General features: G+C 37.2%; 1 long non-coding RNA gene across 1 annotated transcript in view; it reads left to right on the top strand.

Moving 5' to 3' along the window:
• The window catches only part of LOC110402163, a 29,331-nt gene continuing 19,719 nt past the window's right edge, over positions 356-9,967 (top strand). Inside the window, exon 1 of the long non-coding RNA XR_002440948.1 lies at positions 356-479. This is a non-coding gene — a long non-coding RNA (uncharacterized LOC110402163). The remainder of the gene's footprint in view (positions 480-9,967) is intronic.

Here is a 9,967-nt window from a genome sequence, read left to right as displayed (position 1 = left end):
AAAGTAGGACTTGAAATATTAAAAAAGCACTAAAACAGAAAATATTTCAAATGACATGCCTTTCCAGGAATTCAGATGCTTGTACTGAGACTACAGCTGAAGGTCCTTTCCTGAAGATAGAATTGAGTACTCTAGCTTACAGAAGTGGAACAGGGAGTAGGCACTCTTTTTATTTTTTTCCATGAATGAGATGAAAGAGAGGTAGGTGTGCTGCTTGTGATGCCTAGTAATTCTAGTTGGCTAGTTATGGGATTCCTGTTCAGCTGAAAGTAAGTTGTACCAGGGAATTCAAAATGTTTCTCAGCTGTCCTGAGATTGCTGTAATGAGGTGGGTATTTTAGGATATCTATGTTGTCTCTCCCTATTGACTGAAAGTTGAACCTGGAACTTCTCTAAGCAGAACAGCTTCAGTTGGAGAATGGGAAGCATATCTCAGAACAAAAGGAAATCTTATGATTGGATACTGTCTTAGCACACAGGTAACATACATTTGCTTCCTCTTGCATGTAAAGAAATCAATGTTTTTTCACCTCTTAGGTTAGTGTTTTGCTACTAGAATGATGTAGTGTTTAAGAATAAGTAGCTGGATAAATAAGAAGCCCTAATATCTCTGTTCAGGTAATGTATAATCTGTTAAATTCCTTAATGACCCAGGTGGAGGAATATCAGCCTTCTGGTTGAAAATCAATAGTATAAAGATAAGATGCTGAGGTCTGCAGAGATGCAATAGCACTGCAGCTACTTTAAAAACCTTTAATATATGGTATATCAATAGGAAACTCAATGCTAGAGCTAGGTTACATCTGAGCAGAGGTTTGTCACTGGAACCTTTCCATGAGTACAGAAGTTCTAATTAAGTTGTATTGGTATCCAAAATCTACTTAGGTGTTGAAGTGTAGTCTGGCACAGTGAGTCCCAGTGCTGAGACTACTGAAAACTTAACGAACTTTTTTTAACCTTAGTTTGGAATACCAAGGTGCGTTTTTGTGCATGTTTATAAGTATCTTAAGTGTGGGAGTCAAAGGGGCATGGCCAACCTCTTCTGCAGTCTGTGGGGACAGGACAAGGGGAAATGGCAATAAACTTGAGTGTAGGAAGTTCTGCATCAATGTGCAAATGAACTTCTTCACAGTGAGGGTGACAGAGCACTGGAACAGGTTGCTCAGGGGGGTTGTGGGTTCTTCTTCTCTGGAGATATTCAAGACCTGCTTGGATGGCTGCCTGTGCAGCATGCTGTAGGGAGCCTGCTTTGCAGGGGGGTTGGGCTTGATGCTCTCTAGAGGTCCTTTCCAACCCCTACAATTCTGTGATTTTTGACTGTGCAGATACTTCACAGAAGACATGCTCAAATGTGAGACTACTTTCTTGCTTTTGTTTTCACCCTGCTGTTGTAACTCGGTGTTTATACATGTCAGAAGCAAACTTCTGACTGTTTCTTTCAGAGTAGCAGGAGCATGCACTTGTTTGTGAAAGGGACATTGAACATTTATTGTGGTAATGCTCCCTAATAAAAACTATTTATGATTTCTAAATGAAGATTTTTTTGTTTAATATGTAGTGATATAAAAATTTGTTTTAAAAACACAATCTGGTAAGTCTTGCAAATTTCCTTTAGGAAGTAATAGGTTGACATTTTCCTTTTTAACCAACAATGTTGAGAAACACCTGTCTGTCTTTGCAGTTCTTAAAAGATAAGGAAACTTGGTTCTTAAAATGGTTGTGGACCAGTCTATAGTGCAAGTTAATTTGAACCTAATGATCAGGTCTAACTTCTAAGTCATTTTCTTCTATCTCTTCTATAGCTTGGGGAAAGATCAGACTTGATTCCCAAATCAGACTTCTCTAATATTAAATAAGTTAGTTGACAAGCAAAATTATTTTTTTTCCATACTGTACTTAAAGGGTTGATACACAAACACATTTGAAAGTGCACTGTAAAGGTTTTGAAACCTTCTGTTTAAGGTAAGTTCTAGTTTTCAGTGGTAAGATTGGTGCATAGCAAATGATGTCAGGCGACGTGATCTGATGCACCACAGTCTCTTAGGCAAGTACTCATTTCAGACGTGAAATATCTGAACTCAGAAACATTCTTATTTCTACTGCTGTTCTTGAATTACTGTAGTACTAATACTCTACATATTTAAACTTTACTGTTTCTACTAAGACTGAAATCTTTCACTAGGCCAGAACTTGGCAGAAGCAGTCTCAGCCAGTGTGTGGAACTGCTAGGTAAGGATATAGAGAGAGATTTATTTTTGCAGTGTACATATTACAACATGCAGTAAGCATAGATCAAGCCTTGCCAGTCTGATGTGATTAGGTGGATTAGTGAGAATTAAATGGCTGAGGCTTGAGCATTTGTGTGCTAAATACAAAAATAGTCCCTGCGTCAATCTTTGAAAACAACATATGTGGACAATCTTTCTTTTTTGTCTACTTGTGGCTGAGAATAGCTGAGATTGACAGAGGCAGTGGCATTGGAGTGACATAAGGCTGTCAAGTGGGAAGTCAGTTTAAGACAAAAAACAGGGAAGCTTCTATTTCACTTGACTGGAATGTACACTGTATCTTGAAGGCGAGAATGTGCTTTATTCTCAGTGTTTAGAGATTAATTCAGAGGTAGAAAGTGCTTTTAAGTTTCTCTGGATGTCAAATTGATATCAGTTTTATAATAAAACAACACAAGGTATTGTCCTTTAATTTGAGTGGAATTAAAATCCTTTATTTTTATTTCTCTTATTTGAAAGATTGAGTCCACTGACATCATTTGAGATAGCAGCATAAACCAGTTTGTGGAACCTAAACTGCTGGCACTGATGGGCTGCCAGTGGCTTTTATTACTTGCGTTTCACAACATGAATCTTTCAGCAGCTGCTCATCGTGTTCAGAGATTTCTGGCTAGCACAGTATCAGAATTGCAAGACATTGTAATATATATTTTATTACATGTTTATTGAATTTTGAATATTTTCTGTCTCCCATCTCTTTCTACAACAAAACAAGGATTCTTAACTTTTTTTTTTGCATATTGTGCTTCATAGAAAGCTGTTTGTTGACTGGCATTGTAAATGGAATACTGATTTGTTGCAGCTTCCATCCCTTGCTAGTGCTCCTGCTGCTCTCCTCCTCTATCTTTAGAAACTTCCTTTTTAGATACTGAAAACATGATAAAAAGACAGAAATGTACTTAGATTATTCTTTCTTTTGCTTTGAGCTCCATCATATGCCCCATATTAGTGAGTAATGTGATAAATTGCACAGTATTGAGACTGAAAAAAAAGTATTTACAGGAATTGGAAATAGAGCTCTACAATTAATTTTCAGTGCCTTTTAAACTAATAGTTCTGTAGAACTTCCTGAGGGTTTCTAGGATTCAGCAGACTCCGCATTTTTGGTCAGAGCTGTGTGGAGTTTGGCTAGCTTGTTGGCCACACAATTACAAATTGATTTAAGAGCAACCTCTTAGGCCTACTGCTATGTGTGCACAAGAGCTTGCTGAACCATGTCACTGTATCCAATGAGAAAATACTTGCAACTCCATGGAAGTACAGAAGAGATTTTCTTAATCAAGTACTGGAGGTTAACGTACAAAATAGCATAAGATGGCTTCAGTGTCTTTTATGTGTAATGCTGCTCAGTGCTCCCAAAAGCGTTTGCTGTCTTTAGTTTTCTACTTGACTGTCGTTGCTGACTAACTAGACAAATATGTGTTTTATTAGTTGTGATGGAGCTTATTTTACTGAGCATCAGAATGGTAAAAGCCAGAGAGTAAAAGCGTCTCAGAAGTAGCATATGAAATACGTGTGGAAATAATATTTCTGAGTTCGTTGTATGCTGATCTCCCTGAGTTCTTCTTGAACTCCTTGACTAAAAGAACCAGCTTTTAGAACCATGACTCATTCAGATAGGAGTTGCTCACTAAAGTCATAAGTAATTAAGTATGAACAAAGAAGAGTAAAACAGGCAGAGTCTTATGCAATTTAAAAAGAACTCTTTTACATTTTAATTTGAAAAGCTGTTACTAAAAATGTTACTGCCAGTGAAACTTTCTAGTATAATACCTCTGAGACTGCAACATTTTCCTGTGATAGTCCAATTGCTGCTGTATGGGAAATTGTTTTGAAACAGGTGTTCGCTGTCCTTTTCTTGTTACTATGCTTGCTACCAGGGAACAGCAGAGTGTAGGTCAATCAAACTATTGTTCTTCTAGTCTGAAAGAGAAATAGCTGCTTCTAGTAATGATAATTTTAGAAAAGAGCACTGTGGTTTAGAAAAAAATGTATCGGTGCTTTGCAGTCCAACTAAATTTCAGATGACTGAGCCTAGTTGAGAGGACATCATTTTTGGTGAGCAGTTTGCAGAGCTGTGTCAATTTTTGGGCTGGTTCTTCTTTTGGTACTACCTTTTAGTATTGGCTTTCTAGCAGAAACATTTTCAGTTTCGTTGTTGGTTTTTTTTGTAGAATTCCTGTGGTCTGTTAGGAGTAATAGTGTGTGCTGCAACTGAAGCTGATGCATGTCTTAAAAGCCTATTGTGAATTGAAAACAATTCATTTTCTTCCACATCCTACAGCATGTGGCAGACTGATTGCACACATGTGGACCCCTAGAATTGGAGAGCTCTTGAGTTAGGAGGATCAGGTGCTCCCACTGCTGGCTCTAGTTAGCACAAAGCAGAGAGAGGAGAAGAAGGGGAGGAAAAGAAAAAGAGAAAAATCAGTGCTGATTACAGCTATTGTTGAACTGAGTCCCTGTTTCTGCTATCCCTGCTGCTGTGATTATAATGTTTACCCCTGCAACTTTTCTGGTTCAGCAGAGTTAGTGCTATGACAGTCTAGGGCAAACTTCCCTTTTTGGCTCACGCTCCTTGAGGTGTCGCTTTGGACTTGTTATGACACTTACAAATCTGAGTCTTTTGTTTTACTTTTCTGTGCAAAATGGTATAAGCATTCTGACAGAGTTTATGCTGCACATTGTCACTCTATGGAGTTTACTGCTTTTGGAGGTCATTGAATCAAACAGTTTAGCTGTATTATGTTTTATGGGATGAGTGCATGTATTTTTCAAGACTCAATAAGAGTAATGAGATCAGATGCATCAGGATACCAGTTTATCACCAACCTAGAGGAGTAAAGAAAGATTCCTCTAATAGATACTATGATATAATTTGAGGACTAGAAGCTAAAGATGGTCACTCTTAACTAGATAATGTATTGGTCGTAGCAGGATACAAGAGATCGCAGATAGAAAAGATATGTGCTGGAGCACTGATTTGCATACATGGTTTCTGCTTATGTTCATAATTAAGTGTGGAGAGTTGTAATTTTTGTTATTGCAATTGCGTGTTGACTACTGCCACGTCAATACAAAAATGGTTTAAAGAAAACTGCATGCAGTAGAGAAGATGGAGAGACAAAGTCCTGCATGATTTCAAGTTTTAGGTGATTTATCTTGCTGAAGACTGCATACTTAGTATAGGTAACCACTTCAGTTAGATTGATACAGTTGTTGTTTCAGAGCTTGTCCAAATAGCCTTTTATGTTGCAATCAAGTAATAGATGCAAGATTGACAAGTTACAAAGAAAAGGAGCTTTCAGTCAACAAACAGACTAAAATCCATTATTGTGGTGTGTACACTGTGTCCTGGACCTGTAAACACATCTTCATTGATCCCATAGAAAGATAAAAATATCTCCCCTTGTATAGTTCAATCAAGACCTTTTTCACAAAGGCAAAGTGCAAACAATATTGAAAAAGCAGAAAAAGACTGACATTACAGTCAAACAGCAAATAATGGTTGTGCTCAGGAAGCCTATCTATAACATTTCAAACTGCTGTCAGCTCAGGTGAAATGTATAACCTCTCTATTACAACCTTAAGAGAGATCAAAACACATGTACTCTACTTTCCCCTTACTGTCATACCCTTTTTTTTACCAACTGACCAAATCAATAAGAATCTTTTTTTCAATTTTGCATGTTTGTGGGTGTCTCAGGTGTGGGAAAAATCACTGATAAAAGGATCTGCTCATTGTATCCTTTATCCTCATTGTAATGTCTAGCAAAAATGTTGAAATATGCTTAGCTGTTTCATGTGATTGGACAAAAGCCTATAAGACATTGTACTTGTTATTGTTTCTATGTACTTAATCATCTTCATTACGTACAATTTTTGTATATGGTGCTGCAGTCAGAGTATTTTTATATAATTAATAAGACCCATTCAATTACTTTGTATATTTAGGGCTAGAGTTGAATTAGAACCAAGTTCAAAGCAAGTGCCCCACCCTGGTGAATGACTAGGTTAGCCACTCCTTTCGCTCCACATCTCAAAACCCAATTTAAATCCTTATTTGAAACCATAAGTGGAATTGAAATCTAAACTTTGGTCTAGATCAACAGGAGCAGTGAATTTTTTTTGCATATTGCACCACAAGAGGCTAATGGTTGTAAGGTTCTGCACAGATTAATTATGGTCCAAAAAATAGAAAATATTTACTTAAAATTAATATTGCTCATCTTGAACTGTGGTGTACATGGTATGAAACTCCTCTTCACTTTCTTGAGCACTGGAAAAGGTTCTTCATGTAATAAGTAACTACAGTAATTACAGCCTATGGCTAGGGTCTGTGAAACTATATCCTATGGGAGACTTGAGCAAATGCAAGGGGTTATAATATCTTTTGGAAATATTCTATGAATTGAAATGGAAAGAAATAGCCATTACTGGCTGAGATATGTCAGTAGGCTGTGATTACATGGCTTTATTAATCCTGTCAAGATATTCCAGGCACTATTTCTTCACTTGTGTAAGTCTGAGCAATTGTTAGAGAATCACAGAATGGATGAGGATTTGATCTGGCCCCTGCCCAAGCAGGGCTACCCAGTGCAGGTTGTACAGCACTATGTATTTTTTTTTAAGATATCTGAAGTTGGAGATACATGCATGTCCACTTTGGGCAACCTGTTCCAATGTTCAGTCATCCTCACAGTTTTAAAAAAAAAAAAAAAAAAGGTTCCTAACTTTCAGAATGACCTTCCTGTGTTGCAGTGTGTGCCCATTCCATCTTGTCCTGTCACTGGGTATCACTCAGTCATTATCTTCTTGTCTTATTGGTGTTTGCTTTCTACCTAGAAGAAGTAGTATTGGAAATCTTGCAAGACAAGATTCAGTTGTTGAAGGAAACTTCAGAATAACATCAAGGGTGAAATCCTGGTGATTCTGAGGGTAATGAGATTGTTGCCAAGACTTCAGTAGGGCTAAAAAGCTTTGTTTCACCAGATCAGTTCTCAGTGTTTACACAACAGCTGCCTGGCTCACAAGAATGAGAATGTTGTGACTCTAGATTAAATTTTGAATGTCCAAATATTTAACTTCCTTCCAGTAGTGCAAAATATAATAATTATTTTGTAGGGTGATTGTAAATATTAGATAAAATAAAAATATTCTAATGAAAATAATGTTAGGTAGAATTTAATAAGAAAATGATAGTGTGCATTACGTGATACAGCTGTTTAGGGTGAGAGGGAGAGTGTGAGAAAGGGAGTTAGCATTAAATAGACAGAAAGCTGCATGGATGGATGGTTAAATAACCATGTCAGGAATCTTGAGCAAGAGTAAGGGTGGTTCTGTTATCATGTGTTGCATCCATTACTGAATTTCGTTGTGTGGCCTATTTCAGGCAGAAGTCAGAGCTGGCTGGGCTTAACTGCACATCTGTTGAAGTCTGAACTTTGTATTACACAGTCTCGTTTGCTCTTTTTACATGGATGGATCATAACAGCCAATTCTTCTGTTTAGAAATAACTCCAATTATGAAAGGTAATCACTTTCTTCACCATCTCTATATTGAAGGCAGCCTAGACTGAGGGGAAATTTCTTCAAAGTATAACAATTTTTGCTGTTTCTTCCATAAATTAAGAGCTAATAAAAAGTAAGGCTGCTAAATTGAAAGCAATAGCTGATAATTTATGATCCTTACTTTTTTCATTATGAAAAAGATTGCCAAGTTAGTATAACTCACAACATAGCAAATTACTGGCTGCTTGCCGTGTGGTATCTGGTGGATGCAAAGCCAAAATTGAAGACCTTGATTAATCTACTAGCTCACCTACCTTCTAAGTACAACAGCATAATGAATCTTAACATTTTTACAAAATTGATATAATTGGAAAAGCTCAATCCTACTCAGGTATGCAGCCAGGTAGTTGAAGAACGCACACAGAAAATGGGACGCTATGGTTAATCAAGAACTTGAGCTGATGTCTGTCACATCCTACATGGTTATAGTGGATACTGTCTTGCTAGTGTTTGGAACTTGGTTGTCTTTTCCTTGCTTTCTTTCCTCTTTGTCTTTCTCTCCATGGAAGTACTTGGTAATTCTTGAACTCTACCTGTGGTGTACTGGAGTGGAGAAACGTTAAAAATGCCTGTCCAGCTGACAAATGTGGGAGCTAGAATTGGTGTGTAACTTTAAATGTTATGCTCTTCTTTCTTGTTTGTTTTCCTTCTAAGTCATTTCTAAAATAATTCCGTAACCCTTAGATGAAAATCAAACTACAGGAAAGGCTTTGCTTTCAACCAGTTCTGGTTGAACAGTGGATTGATCTCTATAGAATGGCAGTACCGAAAATCTGTACTGGATGTTCAAGATGAAAATAAATTTGATTAGCAAAAATTGACTTCCAAAGTGTGAGATGTGAATTTTATGCCTGAAAATACTTCATAGCAGATTTTGAAACCTAAATTTTTAAGCAGTATCTGATTGTTTTATATTCTTGGTGTTTCATTCTTCTGTGTTCATGGTAAACGAGAGCATGGTTCATGCTCTGATAAGCTGTGTCAAGGTTAAATGGAACAAAATTCCTGTTTGAAGTGCAGAAACTGCTCAGTGCTCTTAAGCACTCTTAAGAGTGCTCTTAGGAGTACTCCAAGTACCTTGGAGAGAGTATGTGTATTCTGGGAGAGGTGTCTTTTCACTTTTAGTATTTTAAAAGATGGTTAATGCTATGTTAGAATGCTAAAATTTTGTGATCATGAAGTTCATATCTAGTTGACAAAAAAATCCAGTATCTAAATCAAAGCTTCACATTGAATTTTCCCTATTAAGAGCTGTGATACAAAACATGTTCTAGAGGACTGTGGAACTGAAGTGCTTAGGTAGCCCTGTAAGAGGTCCTAGAGCATGCAGATGGCATGGACGAAAAACCTTAAAGTGCACTGAATTCAGAAATGTTTGGAGGCAGTCTGAAACAGCACTCCCAAGGCTGACTTTTCAAGGCAAGGAGAGTCAATTATTTCTTGTCCCACAGTGAAGTAAATACTCCTTGGAGCCTAGGCACCTATCTCCTACTTTCAAAAAAGTAAATAAGGATTCATTTTTCACTTTTTAAAATGACAAGAATGGAGGAGATGGCACTTCTCTTTATACAAAATTGCAGTGATTGTAACATCCATGTAGTAGATGTACATCCACTAAGTTTTGTAGTCTGAAACTTATTTACCCAATAACTGGTAGTTAGGAAAGGAGTGTCCCTCAGGAAATTAGGGGACGTACTTTAGTTGACAGTTGTGGCATTTATATCTATGATCTGAAGAAACAAACACTCACCCTAGCTGCTCTGGATGAAAAACATCTTAATTCAAAGACTGATAAATACCTAGATTGGACTGTAGAAAATAACTGTAGTTGCATGAGAGACATCAGGTGTTCAAGAACTTAAACTATTTTGTAATGAGACTTAGCATAGAAACATACTTACCCTGGGGTCCTCCTATGGAAAATGGACTCAGCAGGCACCCCAAAGGGTAATTTCATTTATTTGAATTCTAAATTGCCTTTTAGCAGTGTCTCAGTCTTCACTGATGATATATAGAGCCTTGGGACAAATGTGCATCTAAATCCTTCCATCAAACTTAGGTGCTCTAGTTAAACACTGAATGTTAAGTGACATACAACTGAGTACAGT

This window comes from Numida meleagris, chromosome 6 (genome assembly GCF_002078875.1).
Source record: "Numida meleagris isolate 19003 breed g44 Domestic line chromosome 6, NumMel1.0, whole genome shotgun sequence".
NCBI classification, from domain to species: Eukaryota; Metazoa; Chordata; class Aves; order Galliformes; family Numididae; genus Numida; species Numida meleagris.
The sequence above is the reverse complement of the archived record's forward strand: the minus strand, read 5'-3'. Positions and strand labels throughout refer to the sequence as shown.